The sequence below is a fragment of the Diceros bicornis genome, chromosome 21 (assembly GCF_020826845.1).
Source record: "Diceros bicornis minor isolate mBicDic1 chromosome 21, mDicBic1.mat.cur, whole genome shotgun sequence".
Taxonomy (NCBI): Eukaryota; Metazoa; Chordata; class Mammalia; order Perissodactyla; family Rhinocerotidae; genus Diceros; species Diceros bicornis.
In genome coordinates, this window is record NC_080760.1 from 12,742,311 (window position 1) to 12,768,631 (window position 26,321).

Below are 26,321 nucleotides of genomic sequence, written 5' to 3' on the forward strand. Positions count from 1 at the left end.
AGGTGGGAGATCAGAGCCACCACACAGGCCACCTCTCCTTCCTCCCTCCATTGTCGGTGGCAGAGCAGCCAGGAGTCTACCTCAGTCCTGAAGCCTGGAGATGGGTTTAGTTAGCTGGTGCTCTATCTCAGGCACTTCTGGCCTGGACCTGGTCTCTACCGTCTCCTTGCACCAGCCACAGACGGGGAACAGAATAGAAAATATAGCTGGTTACATAGGAGCAAGTCCCTACCCACTGAAATATGGGAGAATGTGTATATTAGTTTTCTAAGGCTGCTGTAATAAAATACCACAAACCGGGTGGCTTAGAACAACAGACATGTATTGTCTCACAGTTCTGGAGGCCAGAAATCTGAAATTAAGAAGTGGGCAGGGCCATGCTCTCTCTGAAGGTGCTAAGGAAGGATCTGTTCCAGGCTTGTCTTTGCAGGTGCTTGTAGCTTTGGCTTGTAGAGGACTGGCTTCTTCCTGTGTCTCTTCAGATTGTCTTCCCTCTGTCTGTGTCCAAATTCCCCCTTTTAATAAGAACACCAGTCATATTGGATTAGGAACCACACTAATGACCTCATTTTAACTTGATTACCCCTGAAAAGACCCTATTTCCAAATAAGGTCACATTCTGAGGTATTGGGGTTTAGGACTTCAACATATCTTTTGGGGAGAGGGCACAATTCAACCCATAACAGCGTGCAAATGTTCTGGTCCTCATAATTGTGTGGTTGGCTTTCCTTGGAGAAAATCCTTTCAATATTAAGATAAATCCAAGAAAATCTTCAAAGATTTCCTAGCAGAGTAGTTAGTTAAGAGTCAAGTGTGCAGCCCGTGGAACTAGATGAAACTGCCTGCAAATCACAGCTCTGCCAGTTCCCAGTGTGGTCACCTCTCAGCCATGGCTTGCTCACCTGCAAACTGGGGCGAATTATAGTTCACCTTTTCACAGGACTGTTGGGAAGGTGGAGTGAGAAAATATAAGTAAAGCCTTGGGTGTTAAGGTCTGGGCACTTGTTCTAGGTTCAATAAACAAATTAGCTATTTTCAAATGTCAAGGTTTCTCTCTATGTATAAAAGGAAAGAACTGCTAGAAGCATAGCCTACAGGTATTACTCAAAGCACTGTCTAAAGCTCAAAAGAGCTATCTAGGCTTATGTCCCAGTTCCCTACAGAGGCACTGCAAACAATGGCAAGCAAATTGGGTAGATTTGGATCTTACCTTTCAGTCGGTCTAGAAATCTATTGTTTTCAAGTTCTCCCAAGTTTGTATTTTCCAAAGAGAGACAGGTCTTTTTCTCTTCCTTAAAAAAAAAAAGTCGCTGTCTGAGTCAATAGATTCCGTGGGTCATAGAAGCAAATTACAAAGCTAATACAATGGATTTGAGAAATTGCTAATGTAATCAGATTTTGAACAAGCTTTGGAAATGGTCCCTATTTCACAGCACCAAGAGTGTTTTTCTAAACCGTTCATTGCTTTCAACAACCCCATTTTGAAACCAACTAAAAGTGAGAAAAGCAAATTCAGCAGCAACCTATCTTGTCAGGACAAAGAAACTTTCCTCACGAGGAAGCTGTTTTCAGAGAAATATTCAATACCGAATACTCCTATTTGAATTTTGCCACTCATAGAAGAAGTCTTAGAAAGAGGGACTTGGGCAGAAATTGCAGTGGGAGGGGGGTGAAAAGTGGGGGAGAAACACACAGAAAGCCTTCATTGCTGTCTACCTAGATAAATAGAAAAGACTTCTGGACCTTTCATTGTAGGAAATGAAAACTACGAGATCCCACACCTCTGACTTTTAATATAATATGTGAACCTCTTATAATAAAATGTCACTGAAGACTTTCCCTGTTCAACCAGTATAGAGACACTGAAGTATGGAAGTCCCTAAGGCCTTGCCTAGCACATAGTAAATACTCAGTTAATGTAAACTTTTTATCATTTCATGTGGAAGCTGACCCATATGTCCTAGCTGCCCTGGAAAGTCCCAGTTTACTTGTTGCCTCAACAAAAGTATTTTAATGTCTGCCTTCACTCTCAAAAATGACCCAGTTTAGACAGTCAATTATATGGTCCACCCTATTGATAAGCAACCTCAGGAAAGTCTGTGAATATCCCACCACTTCAGTTTCCTCTTATTTTTGGAAAGGGCATCTGAAATTGCATTTAGGATTTTATTTCTTTTGGGACTTATTTTCTTTGATATTAGACATAAGCATTTTTCCTTATGTAATGTTAGACATATGTGTTTAGGGTTTTTTTAGTAAATTAACTTTTTCTGAGCAGTTCTATCAATCTACAAATATTTATTGAGTGTCTACTATGTGCAAAACAGCTTTATATCCAGTACCAGTCAATATTCAGAAACATATTTGAAAGCTTTCATTTGATTGAAAAAGATATTCTTCCTAAGGTCACTAAGTTATTTTTATAAGCCTTTTTAATTTGGAAATATATAAAGACTTTAAATTGGTATGAAAATGAGGCAGTCATCCAGACTGGAAAAGACACGAGACTGGGCATTTGTAGACTTGGGTTCTCTGCCCAGCTGCTAATTAGCCGTGGAACACTAGCAAGGCATCTTCCTCTTGCTGGGTCCCAGTGTCCTCACCCATGAAATGAGAGAGTCAGATGAGATAATCTCTAAGGCTCCTTTAGGCTCTAAAATTCCATGATCTGATGAACCATCTCTTTGCAATTGATTAAAATGAGTGTTAAGAGATTTCCTAAAGTAAACAAGCCAGGCATGATTCCAATTTGTTCTGTTTTCTCGTTTTTCTTTTCACTCCATTTTTCATCTCAGAGCATTTGGGGAGATGCAAAGCAAATATTTCTGAATTGTCATTTAGAAATGACACCTGAAATCTTCCCCATTTAGAATGCCTAACATGTTGCCATTTTTAAGTCGTTTAGACAGAAAATTTAAAAGGAAATAGAGTCTGTGCAAAAGTTGACTTATTTTTGGCCATGTAGAGATTCAACCACCTTTTAGTTTGCTATCTTACAACTTGTAACTTGGAAGGATAAAAAAGCAAAAGGGCATTGACGGAAAAATAAACCCTAGTATTCCCACCACCAACTAAGGGATGGGTCAGCTCACACCAGCTTCATATTCCTAGTGAACCAGCCCCTTTGTGGACGTTCACAGTCTCTCAGTATCAAATGACCTCATTTGTTGGCTCAGTGGTTTAAAAGAAGCATTCTGTTTCCCATGGTTGTGCTTCAGTATGCTCTAATCCATAAGGATTATTGTGGCAGACTGTTTCAACCCAGTGTGGCTTTCTGGCACAAGTAATTTTCATCAGAGCAAAACTCAGAGTCAGTTTATGATCAACAAAGATACTAAAATCTTAAAGTTATATGGTAGAAACAAAAATCAAAGTATCTCAGTGAATTACTCTTATTTTTTAAAAAATTTACAGTTTGGGAAGTATTTTAACACCACAAAAAAACTGCAATTCACACCTTGATGGAATCAAAAAGGAATTTATGTTTTTAATTTTATGTACAGTGGGTAGCCAATGTGTTTATCTTGGTAGGGAGAGGGGGAAGAGGAGGCTAAAAATAATAGTCAAAATAAAAGAATGATTTCAGTAAGGAATTTTTAAACAAATGAGAGAAAGTGGGTGGCAGAATTGAAAATCTGCATACTCCACAGGAAGCAGGTGTGGGAAGGGAAGAACGAACAACAGCTCACCTTCAGTGGAGGAACAAAATGAAGACGTCATCAAAGCCCAACAGTCATTAGAGGTGGCCCCTCAGCTTCCCTTCCAACCTCAGGTTTAGAATTTTGGGCTCTTTTGAGAGCACCTTTATGTGCCTGTTATGTGTCAGGCAGAACTGGCTGCAGTTAAGGGGCCCAGAGCAAAATAAAAATGTGAGGCCCCTTGTTCAGTAATTATGAAGAATTTCAAGATGGTGACAGCAGAGCATTAAACTGAAAACAGGACCCTGTGCAACTGCTCAGGTCACACCCTCGTGAAGCTGTCCCTGGTGCCAGCTATATCCACATCCACATTAGCTCCCATCCTTTTGCTGAACTGCACAACAACCTGGGAGGTGTGGACCATATAAACAGATGAGGCCATTTGAAGCTCAGGGAGGTCTTTTACTCAAGGTCAATCAGCTAATTAGAGCTCAGATCTCCTTCCAACAGGCCTAGTGCTCTACACACCCAATCCACAACATACAAAGGGCAGTAAAACACTCAATATCATACCTGAACTTCTAGTCCTCCAAAGAAGATCTGGACTTCAATCAGATAAGTCCCCTAAACATGCCCTACCTGTTCTAGTTGTGCTTTGCTCACAGTTTTTGCCAGTTAAGTATTAGCTAAATGAGTAAGTAGATAAACATGTCATTCATTACAATAGTATACTTTGGTAAATTGTTTAAAAATTTTTTGAAAGCATTATCACATATTTTATTTTTTCTAGAGGTTTTTATTGTGGGGTGTTTTAAGTTATTTTTATGACTTATAAATCCCCAGCAATCTGAGCCTGATATAGGACAGGAGAAAGATCTACCCACATTCATTCAAAACCATTTGCTAAACACTGTGCTAGCCGCTGCTGGAAATAAATACACACAAATGCGGTTCTTTCCCTTATCTAGCAGTGATGTCAAACCAAGTCGACCTGCCTCCTGGTGAGTTAAGACTCTACACCAGTGGAAGTTGTCTCAGAAGTGAAGTGTATTTGCAGCAAACAGGAGGCCATAAGGAATCATTTCAAAAGTCATGGCGTCCCCGAACAAAGGAAAGCAGGAACTTTTATTTGGTTCGGGAATGAATATTCCAAAGGGAGAGGCGGGTACTTGCTTGCACAGGCTCAGTTGGAGAACATGATTCCACATAATGAGGCCTAAGCTCCTCCTGGAGAGATCTTTGCATTAAAAATAAGGCAAAGGTCATGGGCATAGCTCCTGTGGTGAGGCTTGGTCAGTTTCAGGATGGCTGGTGGTTACATCTCCTTAACACACAAAAGGAAAAGAAACAACTTGGAAAAACAGTTAATTGCTTCCAAACCCACCTTTGAGTTTCTTGAAGCACCTAGTCGGTGACAGTAGGACTGACAGAAAAACTAGAGGAAAACACAGCAGTGTGACAAGTGCAAGGATGGGGTATGGACAGGCTCGGTACAGAAACAAAAATAAATCAGGGTGGGGATTTGGGAAATGTTTCCAAAGAACAAGATGCTTTTCGAAGATGAGTAAAAGGTGTTTAGGTGAAAAACTGTGGGATAAAATTTCAGAAGTAGGAACAATACTTGCAAAGGTCCATGAATTATTAAATGGAAAGGCATGCAGAAAAGATGCATGTGTGGAGTGGTAGGCGACGGGAATGAAGAAGATGGGGCAGACCATCTAAGGAGCTTGAGTGCAAAGCCCAGGGCACTGGCTTTCTCATAAAAGCTTTGAGGAATCATTCTAGGAGCCAAAAGGCATTCCCATGACAAAAGACATGGTTCTCGATCAGGAAACACTTAGAAATGGAAATCCTAGACTTCATAGCTAAAACCTAGACCTGATCTTCCCAGCCCCATTCATCCTCAGTTCTCCATATTAGTTATCCAACTGATGCCTCAAGGTTCCTGAGAATGAGAAAGACCAGACTTCACGGAATTCTTAGAAGAATTCCTCTGGTTTGTTAATGCCAGCCCCACCAGCCTTGCCCTGCAGTTACAGGCATACAATCAGCTTTGCATGGTGGACGATCTTCAGGCCTTGAATGGAGGCTCCAGTCTCTTTGAAGCCAGAGTACTTTCTGTGGCAATTCTGTGGGCTTAATGAACCTCCAAGTCACATTCTATGCACTTAATCAATCTAAGTCCTTCCAATTTAACCTATTAGCTATTTCTCAACCCTAACCCCTCGCTATCTTGTTATCACTGCCCTAGTTCAGGGCTTTGTCCTGGATAACAGTATCAGCCTCCAGTCTGACCTCCAGCCTTAGTTTTCCTGTGCTCAAATTCCCCCTGTGCCCAGCCACCTGAATGACATACATAAAGCACAAATCTGACCAGTTCCACTCCCTGCTTAAGAGCCTCCTCATCTTCTGCTTGATGAAGTCCAAGCTCATTGCCATGGCATGTAAGACCACTCATAACTGGCCCCTACCCACCTCCTGGCCTGATTACTCCCCATACACACCTACCTGTCTGCATTCCTGTGTGACATAGAACTGCTCGTGATTCCTGCATCCACTAAGTTTCACCTTCCCATGCTTTTCTCATCAATTCCCTCTGCCTGAAATCCCCTCTTAACATTCTTTTCCTGGCTGATTAAAGAATTCCTTCCATTCCTAAAGAGTTGATTCAGTTGCTATCTCCTCCAGAAAACCACCCTTACTCTCCCAGCCCCAGTGATAGGTGTCCGTCGTCTATGCTCCCACAAACACTCTTCACATGTATCTTCCTAAATTGCATCATCACTATCATTTATGCATCTGTCTCCCCTTTGAGCTGTGAATTCTTTGAGGACTGTAGCTGTGTCTTATTTATCCCAAGTTAACCGAGTGCTTGTAGCCACCGGTGTGCACGTGTGTGTCTATCATGGCCTTCTAAGGTGGAGTCCCAAGAAGGAAAGGAAGAAACTAGGTAGGAATAAATGTAACTAGGTAGGAATAAATGTAACTAATCTAAACTAGGTAGAAATAAATATATGGCCATAAGGGGTCATAGAAGAAATAACTTCCTTTCATTTTTTTTCCCTTGCTGCTTAGATCTAGAACACTTTTTATTTAATAAACATAGCTCACAGACATTCGTGGGAAAGAAAAAGGAGGTGATCCTTGTTCTACCTGGGATTCCCCACACAACAGTGTTTCAAAATGATCACCACCCCTTCATGAAAGTCTAGAAGCATTGGGAGTTCTCCTTTTCCCCTCGACAAGACAGGCCACATGAGGCAACTTCATTAAGACAAAATGGACGAGGTATGGGCAGCCCCAATTCCTTTTCCATTCTGTCCTTAACTAAATTGTTAAAAGGCAACCATCCATTCTGAAATGGTAAGAAAGTCTCACTTGAGGTAGCAGGACAGCCAGGAAGGTAAAGCCTTTTTTTTTTTTATCTTTCCCAAGTATAGCTCAGGACTAATTTGAGAACAAGAAACGATTCCGATGCCTTATAAATTGCGATCCACATTGCAACTCCTAGCAGCCACAGTTCAGCACAGTTAGAAGTCAATTAAGGGAGGCCCAGGATTAAGACATCACGGAGACTGAATTATCTCATGCCAGCAGGAAAGAGTCGTTTCTTCAGTTCAGGTTCATGGTCTTTGGAACAGAAGTGGTTTCGAAGACGAAAGAAAATACAGGCAATTGTGGTCTGTTACTTTCTGCAGGACAAGGAAATAGAGAAGATTCTAGCCTAAATATATAGCCAGCTCTTTCAACATCTCTTAACTAATGAAGTTATTTTTTTTAATACACTTCGAGTACAAATTTTAGGCCTTTAGGTTCACTGGCAACAGCTAAAATACCAAACATGGAATAAACCACAACATCCCACAGTTCCCTCCATATGTTTTATTTTCTTTTTCTGTTTATGGGATAAAATAGGTGAAATAAAAGTAAAAGTTTAATTACAAGAAATAAAGTGTCAGCAGTGAGGTTCACAGCCAATTTCTGTACTTGGAGTCATGTAGCATTTTTCTGTGGTCTGATTGTAGGTTTTTGATTGTGCAGTAAAGAATTCCAACAATAAAAACCATTAGCATGCAGGTGTTCTACAGTTTTCTCAGGGAGTTTTGCAGGAGCTGGCATGCATTTGATACATACAGTCCGAAATGCCAAGATCCGATGCAGAGACATGTGGCTTCACATGGAAAAGGCTTTTGCACACCTGCAGTAATCAAGCAAAAGCATAATGGGAGGCAAGAGGATTGGGGGACACATAGCTCTCTCTCTTTAGATGAATGTTGAAGTATTAATGAGGCCTCATACACAGCAAGGCAGTATTGGCATTTGCTGACTTTGCCTACCCCCACTTTTAGTTAACTATCACTTTAGAGATTCATGTGTGACTCTTCAAACAAGCATAAAGGGACCAAATAACAGTCTAACTTTATTACAAAATTATAACTCATAACAGGGCCTTTACAGTAACTCTATTGTTATTATAATGAGGAGATATTCAGTCAGTCAGTCAACAAGCATTTACTGAGCAAGTTTCTTATGATGAACTCTTGCACGAGGCTTCAAAAATGAAGAGGATGTGAACTCATATCTAAACCTTACACTGGATTCTCCAGGCCAGTAGAATCCTCTTACAGGGTCCTGTTACACATCACCTACATTTAAAGCTGAACGAAGCAGAGCTGACTGGTAGACAAGGAGACAGGAGCCCTCAGCACAGCTCTGCAGACACCTGCTGCTCTAAGGGGTGCACGGCCTGGGAACCACCTCTCTAAACTCCAGCAAGAGAAAATACATTGTGCGTGTTACATAATAATTTCGGGAGGGAACTCTTACATCCCTAGTTTTTAAATGTTAGGAGAATATTTTACTTCTTTCCCTTTGTCCGGCTAGCCAGGCTTCACTTGAGCCAACTACCTCCAAGTCCCGACAGCACGGGAAACACAGTGGTGGACACGAAGTCAGTCCCCAGGATGCCTTCACCACCTCTCAGCTCACCATTGGAGTGTCTCTTGAGGGTCTCCTCACAGAATAAATGAGACAGACCTGGAGGGGACATCCCTTCCTTCGGAGTTTGAATAGTCCTTGGGAAGGAGAATTAGAAAGTGGATTAAAAAGAAAGCATCCTCTTCTGGTTACATACCATTCCAGCTTCAAGAATTTTCCAGGGAGGTGATTTCCCTGGAGTCCTAAGTAAATAAAGTAGTGCCCTGTCAGAGCCCACAGGTGTGAACAGGGCCTTCCTCGTCGCTCCCTGTTCTATCTCATTTCCTCTTCACACCACCCCCACGGCCCATCGTTTTGTCTACGAACACTGTTGGCAGTCCGAGTTCCTCTTCACTGGGGGAAATCCAGAGCAGGTGGTCAGCCCATGAGGAGCTAAAATTAGATCAGGATATCCTATCCAAGGCAACTGTGAATGGAAAGATCCAAAGGGTGAGTCTACGCCAGCATCTGTGTAAATTGCTGAGGGTCCAAGCCAGGAAAACTTAATGGCAACGTCAAGTTTAAAGGGAAGAGTAGGTTGCAAAGGGGAAACCAGAGATCAGAACGCAGCAGAAAAGAGAAACAGAGCAGAATGAGATCAGGAAGGAGGCGAGATGATTCCAGGCAATTGTTCTGACTCTCACTGGCCTGCTTTTAAGTCCTTTGCTTTGGTTATTAGGTCCAGTGATGGACATGGGCGTTGGCCAAAAGATTCAGAGTTGGGACCAACACTCTCCGCTTCCAAAAACTTTTGGTTATTTTCTTTATCTATTTATTTTTTAAATTGTTACCTCTTTAAGTAATAGATACTTCTTCACTACCCATTGAGAGTGTAACAGTGAAATAGAGAAGAAATCTGATTCCCTCTGATGCTTAAGACCAGTGGTTAAAGACCAAACCTCTTCCCCTTGTTTGGAAAGAAAAGGGGAGGAGTGAGGGGAGCAGTAGACCCTACTATACGCCTAAGCTAGCCTAAGGATTTCTTCTGATATTCTTTTGCTTTCAAACTTTGTATTTCCAAACAGAGGAATAAGAGTTTCAAGCACATAAAAGGCATTCAAACAGCATCAATCTGTACCCAGCCCTGTGCTGAGGGCTGTAGAAGTCACAAAAGTTGCAAAATACAGTCACTGCCCTCAAGGTTTTTACAATTTCAGTAGAAAGACAGAAGAGTTATATATGAAGCTGCAAATGTAGGTGTGTTTCAACTGGATTTTGCTAGGTAACAAACCACTCCAAAACTTCCTGGCTTAAAATAATCATTTATTTGCTCACGATTCTGTGGATTGGCGATTTGGTTTGGGCTCAGCTGAGACATCATATCTCTGGCCTACACAGTGTCTGATGAGCTCATTTCTGTATCTGGGGCCTCAGCTGGGACAGCTGGCAAGTCTGGGGTGGCTAGACTTTTATTTCCACGGGAGAAAGAGGGCAGGCTTGTTCACAGAGTGTACAAGTTCCAAGAGGGCAAGTGCAGAGGCCGTAAGAGCTCTGGAAGCTTAGATTCACAGCTTGCACATCGTCCTTCTGCCCCATTCTGTTGGCCAAATCAAGTCATGACGCAGCCGCAATTCAAGAGTGGAGAAACCAACTCTCTCTCTTTATGCGACCAGCCACAAAGAATTTCAGCTACCACAGCCACCCACTGACTATAGTTATTTGTATTTCTCCCACATGTCAAATGAATTCACTCTCTTCCAAAAACTCCAAAAAGTCTCCTCTAAAGTTATCATCAAACTCAGAGTCCACTATCTCAGGAACTGCACCTGGTTGAGCTGTGGATGAGGCCCCTTGGGTGCAGCTTCTTGCATGTGGCTCCTTTTAATCCAGAAATCTGTGTACTAAACAGACAAGTTTGTTTGCTCCCTCCCCAGGTATACCCAACAACAATGGTGAGAAGGCAACAAGATAATCATCACAGTTATTTCCATTCAAAAAAAAAAAGACATAGGCGTCATTGGTCCATAGCAATTCAGGAATCCAGTCATGTACATATTACCATAAGAAATAGCCCTTATTTACAGATAAACAGCTTTTCTAATTCTGCTTCCTGCTCAAAGAGATTTGAGGGCCCAAAGTTATCTTTTCACTTTGAACTGTATTGGTCCCTTTTAGTGCAAGTTTAAACAACCCCCTCTAAAACTTTGTGGGTTTTCTCTGTATCAGGCTATAGGCATTTAATTAGACAATGGATATACACACAATTCTTTAGGATGCAGTCTCCTTTCTTCTTTGGGCAGCAAATCAGGATGCTATGGGTTAATGTCCTTAAGATCTTTAGGAATTATCTTGTCCAGTTGAGAGAATCTTCTAGGAACCACCACAAATCTTTCTGAGGTCTTCACAAGGTACTTAAAGTCACCCCTTTGATTAGATTTTACAAGGATCTTTTGCAAACTAGAGAGAATGGGAATGAAAAATAATTTTATTTTCTAATCCAGAAAGTCCTGGGTCCTCTATATTTCCTCTACTTTCTGCTTGCAAACTGAATAGTTCTTTCTTTAGTTCATCTCTTTCTTCCTATGTGTTATCAACATTCTGCCTGAAAATTTCCTTAACCAGATCCACAATTTATCAGGTATATTTTCTAACTTCCAAATTACCACATGCAATCGTTTCGCCAATTGTTTTGATCCCAAACCACTGCCACTTGTTTTGTGTTTTTGTGATGGCAGCACTCCATTTCTAGGTACCAATTTCTGTTTAAGTTAGCTTCTGTTCCACAGCAAACCACCTCAAAAATTAGCATCTTAAAACATTTATTTCTCATAGTTCTGTGGGTCAACAATTAGTCTTGGGCCCAACAATATGCTAATCTGGCTATCGTCATTGCTGATTATGCAACCTGTCAGCAGCAGAGACCAGCACTGAGCCCCTGATATGGCACCATTTCCTGCAGAACCCGCCAGCCCTCTAATGGCAAGTTGATTACACTGGACCCCTTCCATGTGTTCTTCCACGAAAGGCAGTACTTTGTTCTCACGGAATAGACACTTACTCTAGATATGAATTTGCCTTCACTTCCCACAATACTTATGCCAAAACTACCATCCATCAACTTTCAGGACGCCTTATTTGCTATCGTAGTACTCCTCACAGCATTGCTCTTGATCAAGGAATTCATATTCCAGCACATAAAGTGGGTCATTGGTTTATGCTCATGGAATTCACTGGATTTACCACAGTCCTCATCTCCCTGAAGCAGCTGGCTTGACAGAATACTGGAAAGGCCTCTGAAGACTCAGTTACAGTGCCAGCTGAGTGCCAATCCTTTGCAGGCATGGTGTGATATTCTCCAGGATGCAGTAAGGGCTCCAGGTTAGTGACTAATATTGTACTGGTCCTCCCATAGACAGGATTCAGGAGCCTGAGAACCAGGGATGGAAACAGAAGTGGCTCCACTCATATTATCCCTAACCATCTGCTGGGGAAATTTTTGTTTCCTAGCCTCACAATTTTGGGCTCTGCTGGTTTAGGAGTTTTTGTTGCTAAGGAGGAATGCTTCCAAGGGCATAAAAAAACAGTTTCATTAAACTGGAAGCTGAGAGGACCACCTGGCCACTTGGGCTCTTCATGTTAGCAAACCAATAGTCAAAGAAGAGGGTTACTTTATTGGTTGGAGTGAGTGTTCTATTAAGGGGAAATGGGCTTGCTACTTGAGATGTTTTTTCTTCCCACCAACCAATTCTGACATCAGTTAGGTGTCCTACACTACAATTTAATTCCAACACTAACTATCTGAGTTAGCCTTTCACACTGCACAGGTTTAAGGGCCCAGTCCCACAAGACTGGTCTCATTTCAGATGCCAGTTCCAAGTATTGGGTCCTTAGGCTAGCCACACTTCTGTCCGAGTTAGCTACAAAGTCGAGGGTTCCCATAACCGCCCTCTTCAGGTTCAATAATTTACTAAAACAAATCACAGAACTCAGGAAAATGCTATACTTACTGTTACAGTTTATTACACAGGATACAAATGAATAGCCAGATAAAAGGCATATGGGGCAACATCCGGAAGGGTCCTAAATGGAGGAGCCCGTGGAGTTGGGGTACACCACCCTCCTGGTACATGTATGTGTTCACCAAAAGAAGATCCCCAAACTCCATCCTGTAGGGGCTTTTAATGGATTTCATTACATAAGTATTATTGATTAAATTGTTGGCTATTGGTAATTAAACCAACTTCCAGCCTCACCCTCTTCCCCAGAGTTTGGGGGGTGGCACTGAAAGTTTCAACCCTCTAATCACATGATTGGTTCCTCTGGTGATCAGCCCCTATCCTGAACCTATCTAGGGGCTCACCAAGGGTCCCTTCATTAGAACAAAAGCCAGTCCTATCACTCTTATCACTCAGGAAGTTCCAAGAGTTTTAGGAAATCTGTGCCAAGAACCAGGGACAAAGACCAAATATTTTTCTTATTGTACTACACTACTACACAATGGGAGCAGAAGCCTTTTAATACTCCCAATGCTCTGTGATGAAGTAAACAGAAAACTACAATTACCCCTTATAGGTGGGACAGCTAATAGCACAGACTCTTCAGAAGTGAAGGTTTGGGTCCCCCTCCCAGCATCAGACAAGAACCATCATGAGTTGAGTTACTTGCTTGGGGCAAAGGGAATATGGCATGGTTATAGGAAGAGGGAAGTTATAAACGCCAGCAATGACTGTGTGACCAGTTGCAGAAAAGAGACTTGTAATACTTACGAGTTTTTCTTCCTTACTTTGATATGAATATATATATATTTTTCTTTTTTTCCCTCTCTGATTCCTCTACTATCTAACATGAGATATGTTCACAATAGCTAACATTATACCTCAATATTTAAGTTACAGGATACCAATAGGAGGAATATGATTGAGCTAGAAGAGGAATGAACATCCCCCAAAGATGAGTAAATTGGCATATGATACTTCATGAATGTTCTTTTGGGGAATGGGTTACAGTATTTTTTATTGTATTGTGTTAAATAGAAACATGATTTAGATCTTGTCTTTATTTTGAAGTTAAACATGGTTAAAAGAGGAGTATATGGACGCTCAGTTATCAAGGTGTTTACTGTGCTGGGTTTTTCTATCATCAACTTGTTTAAGCCGAGAACTACTTTTCCTATAATCACTTCCCCTCTCTGATTCCAGGCTAGATTTGGCCAAAGGAGAAGCTGAAAGAAAAGCGGTATCCATCACTCTGGAAGTTTCTCACAGTTGATGAGGTGACGCACGGGTCAGAGGTGCTGGGAGGCCCCCACTTGTCCTTGCTCTCCTCCACCTCGGGTCTAGTTCCCCTTGACTCGTGGAACTGCTGACCACAGCAGCCCTGGCCCGCCAGCAGAGGCCTCTCCATGCTCCCCCCCTCACAGTCCCACCTTGGCAGCTGGATGTGGTTGGCGTCTCAGATTTCCTTCTCAGATAGTCCACCCACCCTGCAGCTTCAGGATGAATGGTTAGTGATTCTCCCATCATCCAACTCTCCCTTTGAGACTACACTCCCCCAGTTGTTCCCACAACTGTGTAAGGCCTCGTTTTCTGTAACAAATCCCTATCCTCTAATATCCTTAATAGCTCTGCTTCCCTTACTGAACTGCAACAGAATCACGGCATGTAAAAATATGGCATCACATTGAAACATTGAAGAAGTGTTTCTAAGTGGGGCTGCTATTGGGGAATAACACTTCGCTCCACTCCTGAGGTTTCTTCCATGTAGAGGAAGCCCCACCAGGTAACCCTCCTGGCCTCTCTCCACCCCTAGCCTCACTTGTCAATTGATGAGCGTGGGATAAGGTAGCGGGTCTGCACAGCTCTGTCCTTTCTTCCTTCTCTAGGGAGTGAGCGTGCTGGCTAAGAACACATTGTAAGTTTGCTGGAGGTTTGACAGGGGTGGATCTCTGCAGTGGGCCGGCTCTGCCTGTGACGAGGTGGGTATGTCCTTCTAATTCAGGATTATGAGATCCACTTGCCACATTCTCCACCTTATTAGAATAAAGATCGTATTTTAGTCTTCATCTGTCCTATTTCTGTATATTTCTCAACGGGTTCAGAACTCAGGTGGGGAAGAGAAGTGTTCATTCCTGGGTTCCCTTGGATCCCAGAATGGATTACTCTAGGAGAGCTGCCTAAGAAAGCTTTCCACCAGCTCTTGAAGGATGTAATAGGAACAGAATCAAAAAGAATGAAAAGGCAAGCAAAAGACATTGTGAGCAAAGAAAGGATGCAGGGGGCAAGAAAAGGAAGATTAGTTTGAGGAATATACCTAAATTTTTCAAGCAAATGGAAAATAATGAGGGATGGAGTTTGAGGAGGGACAGGACAGTGGGGCAGCTGATAAAGGACCTTGAAGATGAAATTTAAGTTTTTAATAACAATTACTTTAATTTTGTGCCAATTATTCTGCTTCCTCCTAATATTAAATTTTATGATCAGCTTCACTTCCAATATAATGAAATACATAGTCGGCTCTTTTATAGATTTCTTTTATTGCTAATATATGCTTCTTAATATCTAAATCAGAGAAAAGACCTACCGGGAGTAATAAAGGTCCCCTGCTCTTACTTGCCTGTCTCTCCCAGCACCCTTACTTTATTTGACTGTACTTGGAATACATTTTGCAGACGTACAGTTGTACAGTCGTACAAATACTTATCAGGAGTAGAACCCCTTTTCTATGTGATAAAAATTATTTCAGGGTACTTTACTAAGGAAGCGGAGAGAGAAAGATGGGATGATAGAAACACTTTACCCTGGCTCAGTATCTGTCGGGAATTTAACCAATGAATTGCACCTCACTGTCTGAGCTCATCTGTGTGTTATGAATCACACTGTTGGAAAATGTACCAATATTTCCCTTTGGTCCCCTTTCTGTCCTCCGCCTCCCTCTCGTCACATTTCAAATTCATTTTTGTTTCAGTTCCATGCCTAATGAGACTGTGATCAATGTATCTCGAGCTGACCCTGCCTTCAAGTCTTCAATCATACCTTCTCTGTCTAATCCACTACACTCTCCTCTTTGTCAACTAATAGATTTATTTAGTTAAGAAAACTAAAAATACAATCACGCCTCAACTCCACAAACAGGCCTCTGGTTTGATTTTCTTCATTTTATGAAATCCAGCCAACCACAGACAGTAAACTATGTCTTTACTGAATCTGTCTCTGGGCTGGTAATATTTTCTTCCTTTGTAAAGACGTTTTAAAGTCTGCCTCTTTCCCCTCAAGTCACTTCATGGGTGGTGCGCTTTCTGGGGGCTAAGGTTAGGTTGTGAAGCTCTATCCCTAAGCCATTTTTTGTAAGTAAGTGCGTGCTCACAGTCCCTCTCTACTTACTAAACGGGGGCTCCATGCAGGGTCAGCACCTGCGAGGGGATGCAGGGAGAGGTCTGGCAGCCCAGATGCCCACTGCACATTGCCCGCTGACAACCTTGATGACAGAGGACAGGGGAGGGGTGCCGTGACTGCAGACCCAAGAAGACCCTTTCAGGCTGCCCTTCTTATTTCTGTAATTGTGCTAACTTCACGTTTAATCCTAAGAGGGCTTGATGTTTGCACATTATTTGATGATTTGTACAAATGCTTTCACACATACTATCCACTTGTTACTTCCAACTTTCCTGAAGATCTCACTCTTTTTTTTTTTAACTCTCTTTCTGGAGCTGTAGACCCTGAACTTCTAACAGTTAAGGTACTTGCCTTAGTTAGCAGGACAACTGAGTGAGTGACTGCTTCAGGCCCACTTCTTGCCTGTGCCTTTGAGTCCTCAGCCTCCCGCCTCCTGCTCTGGCCTGGCCACTAGACAGTGCAGCTCTCCATCTGGAGCCCAAATGCCATCTCCACACCCACCGCCTTCATCTTTTGCTACTTCTACCGCCGTGCTCCGTCCTCTCTGGGCTACAAAGCCCCTATTACCTGGTAGCATACTCCAGGTCATGGCCGCATCCCAGGTTCTGAACACTTTCAAGGGAGATGTGGGGACTCTAAACCCCACCAAAGCATGACACAAAACAAGCCCAATGGCTTGGACCTACACTTTAACAAACTGGAATAATAGAGCTTCATGGCATATGAGGAGGAAGGGGAGAGACATGCCATGTAATTGCCCTTCTGCCTTTTATTTTTAACTGTTTTTTGTTTTTTCTCTCCTCTAAGATAGAGGAATTCATTTTAACCTGATTTTACTTAAGTGGAATTAGGGAACACACTGTGATTTCTTCCATTCTATTTCCTTGCCTAATACCTTTCTTTTGTCTTTACAATAACTTACCCCCATGCACCTACAGTATCCATCACGAAGATGACCCCAGAAACTTTGGGCCATCAACCTTCCCAGGTGACCTTGCTCCAAGTCTGCTTCCCGAGGTGGCCTGCAACTCATGGAGAGAAGATGGAAGTTTCATCTTCCCAATCCAATTTAAATGAAATCTTCTCCAAAGTAACAGATTTCAATGAAATTGATCTTCTCTCTTTTGTCATTTGTACGCTCACTGCTTTGATAAACAATGATTGGCGTTTAGAAAGGGGAAGAATCAAGTGAAGTGTAATTGAATTCTGATCCCACTTGGGAAATATGGTTATAGAAGTGAAAATGTTAAGATGGTGCTGGGGACACTAAGAAAATCATTTGTGCAGCTAACACACTGTATATTTTATCTGCAGATTCCTGGTCAGGGTTCACGAAAGAAAACACTCTCGGATCACAAGTCATGCACTTTTTCTTTAAGAGTGAAATGCATCTTCCATCTGAGGGTACTTTTCAGGAACAAAACATTGGGAGAAATAGCTGTATTGTAGCTGCCTCAATGCTCAACAAGGAAGACAATCAAAATTTAATGACAAAAATGCTGGATAAGGAGCAATGAAGAGAACGGGATTCTTTACTCTTTAAATAATGGGTATTGTATTGTTTTAATGTAACTTCAATTAGCCAAAGAGGAAAATTTGGGACTATCTCATCCCATTTTCAAAAATCACCAATAGCACATATTACACACAAATAATGCTTTCTACCATCTTCAATACTTTCATACATTCCTTACTTTCAGTCCCTCTACAACCCCGTGAGGCAGTTGGATAGCACATTGCTTTTGAAGTGAGAAAGCTGAAGGAGGTCATGTCCCTTGCCGAGGCTGACACAGCTGGTGAGTGACAGCATTGGATTGGAACCTGAGTTTGTTGAACACCCATCCAGAACACCAGCATCACATCAGCCTATTATCCTAGTTCCATACTGATCATGAACTTCCAGGCATTCCTAGAATCCATGAAAACTATATTTTTGATTGAGACTCTACTGACTAATTGTGCTGCTTGTCCAAGCCAAAGAATGCCATATTGAATTTCAGAAAGTGGAGGTTTAAATGTAAATGGAGCCAACACCTCGTATGAAAGGCACCTCCCTTGAATTTCTTGTAGCACCTCTTTCTCCAAGAGCTCAGGAAAGGCTGCAGCCGCTTGCTAATCCTCCCAACAGGCCCGTGAAAGGCCCAGTGGGCAGTTTTAATTACGCTTGGTTTACAAATAGAAAAACTGAGACCCAGATGGTGAAAAATGAAGCTGAGTAAGGGATTTCCCCAGCACCACCCGGCATATCAGACCCAGGCCACTGTTTGCCAGGCCTGCACAATCTCCAGATGACCACATTTTCTGAGTAAGATGCTTCAAACGGCAGATGATCATTAAAGCCTCTGGTGTGTTTCAATTGCAAAACACACACACTTTGAGAGGTAGTAAAATAAAGGGTTCAGAGCATGGAGTTATTGTGAGGGGTAAATGATATGTATGGAAAGTACTCGGTCCTGATTAGCTGGTAGGTACAAGAAATGGTAACAGAGAAATTGGTCTCTTCCAAGAAAGAGATAAGGCTGATGATGTAGATACTCAATAAATATTTATGGAAGAAATGAAGGAAAAAAGAAGAGAGGGAGAAAAATTTTTAAAGAAAAATTTAGCTCTCTATGCTTTTCCTATGATGTTAGAGTCTTATAAGCTAGTTTTTATCTTCTGTAATGTGGGGGCTTAGTGGTCTAAATATCACATGAAACTGTATATTTTGGCTGTAATATTTCTTAACACTGCCCTTACTATAAGTCAACTCCCACCTTACTGTGCAGGCTTCTTTGCTTGATTTACCAATAGTTACCTCAACCTAACCAATAAATTTTAGGCGGACACATTCTATCATCTATTATGGTTTGTTTCAACTTTAATGTAAAAGAATTACAAGCCTTTTTAAAGTAACTAAATAGATTTGACAATATTGCAATAGTTCCTGAGGGGCTCATTATAAAAGCAATCCTTTTCTATTTTCTAATCCATTTCTTGATTATCTCCAAAAACCAAACATCTTTCCTTCCTATATGCCATCTGCAGCCAGATACACTGTGATGTAGGTAGGGTGTACGATTAAGATTCTGAAAACTTTCCTTAGCAAATTGAAGGAAAGATACTAGAAAAATACACATAATTCACTGGCTATTTGGCTTTCTTTATGGCTAAATTCAATCATCTACTCTTCAGTTCTAACACAGAGCCCCTGACCACAGAGGAAGCCTTAAAATGGTTGTCTGTCTTCTGGTTTGTCAGACTCAGTTGGTCTGCTCAATATGCCACTCTTAACTACATCTACATTAATAAGCAATGAGCAAACATGCTTTATTGCTTAGAAGGAGGGATTGCTAAACATGGAAAAATTGAATTGCTTTTAATCTTGTCTAGGTAGCATATACAACTATTCTTTCAATGTTTAATCCCAATTATTTAATGTGTGAAAATAAATAAATAAAAATGGGCTGACAGAAGTGGCACTATAATATCCTTTAATCTTCAGTTCACAGTGCATTTACAAATAATAATTTTGAAAGGAACATTTGAAAACATTTGATCTTAAAAATGCATATTTTGCTTATTCTAGTGTTTGTTGATTTGAAGGCTTTGAGGTCAGCCCAGTAAATATTCAGTTTGCTTGGCACAAACTGTGCAGGAATCTAATAGAAAGCAATATTGTTGAAAATGGATATCAATTGAAAACAGAGAGCAGTGTCAACTATTCCCCACTGGGAACAGACAACAATAAAACCAGTCAAGCATTACACAGCCGAGCCTGCCAAATGTCATTAGAGTGTAGAAAAAAGGAAAGAAACATGGTAGGGAAAAAAGCACTTTGCTTTATTTTTTTCCTCCAATTTAAAAAGACAAAAAAAGAAAAAAGTCCTGGTGAGGGGTACGAGGAAAACATTTGAAGAACAAGAATAATAAAATTGTCCAAGACAGTGTGACCATTATCTTCAGGCTGGCATATTCTCTTTCACTTCCCAAACTGATTACATTATAAAGATTTTCAAATAATTTTTCTCTCTCTTCAGCTTATCATTTTCCCCTCAATGACCCTTTAGTCAGGTGCATTTGTAATCGCAAAGTTCCCAATTTTTAAATCAGCATCACAATGTCATTCATGGCAATCACATTTCTATCATCATTTAATGAATTGATCTGAGTTCATATTGAAAAGAAAAGGCTTTTGTAAATGCATACTTTTTCATTGTTACCCCCAAGCTTCAGTGGAGAGCCTTTCAGAAGGAATGGATTGTGAGAAGCTCCGTCTCTGGGTGAAAAGAAATATTTACAGTAGCTCTGAAATCTCATAAATGATGGGAACATAGAAAAATAACTGCTGGGCAATGGGCAGAGGGGGCAAATGCATCCCCACCTGAAGGCAGAACTGGGAGCCAGTGACTTAGCCCCAAAGCTTCTGTCATCTCTGTGGCATTTTCATTGATGATTTGTAAATTTTCAAACAAAGAAAAATTGTCTCCTCCAGACAATGGTCAAGCCTCAGAACAGCCAGCCAAGAGCTCCCCCTAGTGAGGTTGCACACACACACACACGCACACACGCACACACACACGCACGCACACACGCACACACGCACGCGCGCCCACACACGCACGCACACACACGCGCACACACGCACATGCACACGCACACGCACACACACGCACGCACACTCACGCACGCACACGCACACACACGCACACGCACACACACGCACACGCACACACACACACGCGCGCGCACACACACACACACGCGCACACACACACACACAGTCTTAGACTTGACGCTTTAGTCCAAAATGTTGGCTAGCCCCACATTCTTTTAAAACAACATGAAAAAAAGTCCCCCAAAATCTCCTGGATTTTTCCTCCTATTCATTATTAAACCCCATACCCAGCAGCACAGAGCCTAGCGAGGACTCCCTTAGAAGGCGAAACTGTCATTCTGATCATGTCATTTTGAAATAGTAATAATCACATATTGGCTCCAAATCTGCATCCTCAAGTATATGCTATCAACGTAGAAAGTCCTCAGGGGCAGCATATTACCATGTAATTAGCATAATAACTTTGTTGTGTAAACAAAATAAAAGACAGACTTGAATATAAGAAATATATCTTATACTGTACTGGTGTCTATCGCTGCTACAGGAATATCTGTTGTCCTTGGCCAAACTTTGTTTCTGTTGCCGCATTACTGTGATTAAACACCTACTGATACATGCAAGCAGCCTCTCTGTCAGTGCGCTGCACTCGTATACATGCAGACACATGACCACATATTTTATTGCAGAACAATATACAGAACACTCATCCTACTCGTATTTAACAGAACTAATTTGCTATAACACCAGCATTGCATCTCCCAGATCAACCCTAATTCCTTCAAATACGTTTTGGCTTCCTCCAAAAAGATATTTTATTGGTTTTATGAGCCTTGATAGCACTCTGAAGGGAGAATAGGCATTCTTTAGGGGAAAGAAGGTAGCAAATGTAGAAATCAGATGCAGAGATGAAAGGGGTTTAATGTCTTCCTGCAAATTCTTTGAGAGCCGTATCAACGTTTTTAGGAAAACACAAATGACTGCTGTTTTATAATTAACAGCTGCTTGTGTTAAGCATCTAATGCTCCCTAGCTCCTGAGAATATTTTTTTTCTTAAACTATAGATCCACAAGACAAGTGATAACAGCTCTAAGATGCTAAAGGTGATTCTATTTCCCTGGGAATTCCTAACCCTAAATGCAGTTTGTGAGATGCTACACATTTATACTCAAACCTTGAAACCCTCAGGCATCAAAGTGACACAGGACAGGTTATTTTCATGGAGTGTTCTTTTTATCATCAAGCTCCTTTGAGTAAAAATCATACACATGTGAAGAAGTAAATTTAAATAAACCCATTGGCTTATAAATACTACTACTGACCTCCCAGGAAGATGGTGACAATTAATGCTAAAGTCTTTGCAAAGTGTTGGTGAAACATGCTGCCATTTAAATATAAACAATAAAATTTTCATTTTTATTACAGTATTTTCCAGCAAATATTTTAAGTTTCATTTAATATAGTCAGATCTTCATGCTTTCCATGATTCTTACATCTCCACAAAACAAAAGGAGAACAGGTGAGGTGGTTGGGGTGGAAGATGGGGAGATGGCGTAACTAAGCCACTCAGGGGACAAACGTGGATTTTACCACCATTGGCCAAGTTCTTAGGGCAGAAACTTCACTTTCATAAAAACCATGCCACTGATGAACTCTTCTACAATTCATTGTTGGACTGTGGGTATATAACTCAGCCTGCAAAAACTGATTTTCTTCCCTCACAAAAGGGGGAATTATAATGATCAACACCTCCCTGAATCAAAAGGAAGCCACTATATAAAGAACTGAAATTAGACCTATTACGTTAATTAAAATTCTGCGGGCATCTCTGAAAGTGTAATTTGGCCCAATGTGTTTTTAAAAAAACCAAAACATCATGAAAATTAGCTAATGAATATTGTGCAGTCACTTCCCTCACATAAAATAACTCAACCATTTAAATTGCACAAATTCCAAAATGGTCTAATTTACAATACATCGTTGTTTGCGTGTTTGTTTTAGAAGTGCTTAACCTAATAACATGGTGAGACTGTACTTTTTTTAAAATTCCAATCTTTTATGAATTAACAAGAGACTCGTGGCTGAATTTTTGTATGAGTTTAGCTACTACCACCCTAAATACTAAATTCTGACAATATTTAGTCCTGCTGAAATTCATTACTCAAAATTCGGTCCTGTCAGTTCGCACCGGCTGGGGAGTCAGGAGTCCCAGGCTTTCGAACCAGTGTTGGCAATTGACTTTGAGCAGCTGCTGTGTCCTCGGACTCGCGGCTTCTTCATCTGTGCGTTATGGGTAACAGCCTCTGCGCTGCTGACCTCAGGGGTCACTACAGGAATTAAATGATATAGCACATATAGCAAGTGCTTTAAATATTAAGAAAGTGCTAGACAACTACACGCACTGTTATTTTGAAAAGTAGTATCTTAATCAGTCAATGACCTCTGTAATCATCTTTTAAGATTTTCTCCCAATGGTCTCTCTAAATCGTTCTTTCTTTTTCTTTTTCTTTTTTTTCCAGAAAACCATAAATGTTGTTTATCTGCAGAGCTTTATTTTTTAAAAAATCAATCCCTGGTACTACTGGAACTTTAGTTTTGTATCTGCCTCAGTTCCAGCCACTCTTCTCTCATCAGAATTGTTCCCCAAATGATATGAGAGCACAGTCCATATATATAACCATCATGCTTCTTCGGTTTGGGTTCTCCTAGGCTAAAAGGTATTGTCTAGGGGTTTTTCATTGGAGAATTTGCACAGAGGGTCCCACTGCCACCAGATAAAGGCTCTGTCTGCCCTTGACTCTATCATAACCCAAATGGAAAGACTAGCCACCAGATGTACTCCTATTGAAAAAGTACAACCATATGGAATACTAGTCAGCAATAAAAAGAAACAAACTACTGATACATACAACATAGACGAATCTCAAATACATTTATACTAAATGAAAGAAGCTAGACTCAAAACTACGTATTGTATGAGTCCATTTACATGACATTCTAGAAAAGGCAAAAATATAGAACCACAGGACAGAAGACAGATCAGCAGTTGCCAAGGGCTGGGGGTAGAAGGGAGGAGGATGACTACAAAGGGGCATGAGGAAGTTTTTGCCGGTGAGGCAACTATGCTGTGTCTTGTTCATGACAGTGCTTATATGGTTGCATGTTAGTCAAAGCTCACACTCAAAAGAGGGAATTTTACTCTATGCAAATTATAGCTCAATAAATCCGACAAAAAAAAAAAAGTCATGGAAAAGTCAACATGAGTTTGTCACCCTGCTTGGATTGTGATTCCTCCTCTAAAGTCAAATTGTATTTCCATGGCAATTCAAACCATTTCCTGCTAAATGAAGTCAATATATTAAGCTAATCAGACACTTAATTGAATATGGTTGAACTTTGAAATAAAGTTTTCGTTACTTAACTATCATATCAGTGATTAATTACCAGAGAGTCCAAATAGTATAATGGTCTTACAATGATCACCATTTCACTTTCATTGTTTCCCGAATCGTAGCAAAAGATTTCAAGTCTAAAGCAAAGTTATATAGATTTTATCTCTTTTGCATCTTCAACTAGCCCTTAGAGAATTGTTTATAGCTTCGTTTATAGGTGTTGCCCATAGGAATGGGAATATGTCCCCTCACATGGGGTTGTCAGTCAAAATTTTCGGTTGGTTTCAAGAGGATCTCACTTGAATTGAATTCTGAGTAAAATATGTACCCAGAAATATCTGATCAAGGGCTCAAAGAAGAGAGAATAAAATGAATGAATCAAAAGTAGCCCTTATAATTCTGCCAAGAATTACAACCCATATACTGTACAGATATGCTGTAAAATGTTAGTACTAGAGGGGCCGGCCCCGTGGCTTAGCGGTTAAGTGTGTGCACTCCGCTACTGGCGACCCGGGTTCAGATCCCAGGCGCACACCAACGCACCGCTCGTCTGGCCATGCTGAGGCGGTGTCCCACATACGGCAACTAGAAGGGTGTGCAGCTATGACATACACCTATCTACTGGGGCTTTGGGGGAAAAAAAGGAGGAGGATTGGCAATAGATGTTAGCTCAGGACGGGTCTTCCTCAGCAAAAAGAGGAGGATTGGCGTGGATGTTAGCTCAGGGCTGATCTTCCTCACACACAAAAAAAATGTTAGTAATAGAAATCTTCTTACTTTCTAAAAATTGGGGTGCAGCTTCCAGCTTTAATGATTTTATTTTCTTATCAATAGAATTATAAGTTTATAAAACAGGCAGAGGGATCAGTGGGCAGCTCCTTTCTGGGACATCTATTGCTGTGGGGGCTCATGGTGAGGGGTGCATAATTGGAGTGGGGAGAAGTTGTGAGTAAAGAAGACTACCTCTCTCCAAATCTCCCTCCTGTTCCTTCTGTTGTACAACGCTGTATAAAACAATGCCCAATCGATCGATCGCTGAAAATACAATTATTTGCAGGTGTCTCAAAGCCATTTAGGCTTATTCATTCTTGTTTTCTCCTCATTGACATTAGTTTAATCTGTGAAAATCAGATCACGATCGTGCCAGACTTTTTCCCTCATTAGTTTCCCATTGTCTGTTCTGAGGCATTGCACACATTTCTACCTCCAGGCAAGACTGGTTCTTATCTGCACACGGTTTCTATCCCATCCCCCTCTTCATTCTTATCAGTAAAAAACACTTTTAATCCAATAACTTAACTACTTCTAAAGCTAATCCGAAAAGATTTCACCTGCATTGTTTTTTGAAAACTGGCAACTTTGGGACATAAGCATGTTTCTGGTTGTTATCCCCATCATGCATGAGATATATGTGAAATGTCCACACCCCAGGATTTGCTCTCTAGACAAAGAGAAATTCTCTGTAGATGGCATATTATATTATACATATATAATTCCATTTTTCTGTTGTGTTAAATCACAGCAATGCCATTTTCTTGGTAAATTCATGTCTCTTGTGTGTCTTTATCACTATGATAAGAAAAGCATTCCTTAGCATTATTTTAACTATATTTAGATTGGGGTTAGGGCACCCATTCTGTATAGCCAGATCCATGAGATCAGACAAGCGACATTACTGAGAGTATGGAGCTGTTTTCTGCAAACCCTTGAACTTACACATTTAAGATTACAGTGATTTTTACTTCTCTGGATGCTGCTATATACACATAGCAGATAAAATGTTGAAATTCCTTGTCAACTAATTACACAAGAAAAGGTGTCTCTTTCATATTTTGGCTACTATACTGTTTCTAAATGATTTTGATACATATTTGAGGCTCTGAAATCTAATTTTCTGATTTGGGGCTCAGAGTCATTTACCACAGCCCTCAGAAATTGGGGTCAAAAAAAAATTGCTGATACTTCTTTGAGTGACTACATATTTCAGTGTTGGCTATGCTATTAACTTTTCAAGAAATCTAAGTTACATTTATAAAATGTCATGAACTGTTACATTCATTGTTTATTTCCTTATTGAATATCAGCAGAAATTATCTGCCATACCAAGAAGCATCAGACCTCCCGACTAAACAAGTTTTACTTCCTTTGGGGAAAAAAACAGTAATAATAACCTTTGATTGCATAAGAACATCATAATCCACATTGTCATTCCTGATTCAGCCCATGCCAAGAACACAGGACCATTTACATATGCTCTAATCAAATATTTGGGGGCTGGGGATTCTCACTGCATATCTCTAGATCAGGCTTATGTGACATGCTTTGGATTCCAGCCAGGTTTGCGGCTCTTCATTTTTAAAACAATAACCACCTGCTAAAAGAAGAAAGA

At 40.9% G+C, this 26,321-nt stretch overlaps 1 long non-coding RNA gene across 2 annotated transcripts in view; it reads right to left on the bottom strand.

The window, feature by feature from the left end:
* Window positions 1-308: 308 nt before the first annotated feature.
* The window catches only part of LOC131419475 (uncharacterized), a 94,795-nt gene continuing 68,782 nt past the window's right edge, over window positions 309-26,321 (bottom strand). For both annotated transcript variants that reach the window (XR_009223264.1, XR_009223263.1), the window contains 2 exons: window positions 1,211-1,292; window positions 309-515 (listed from right to left, as the gene is read on the bottom strand). This is a non-coding gene — a long non-coding RNA (uncharacterized LOC131419475). The remainder of the gene's footprint in view (window positions 516-1,210; window positions 1,293-26,321) is intronic.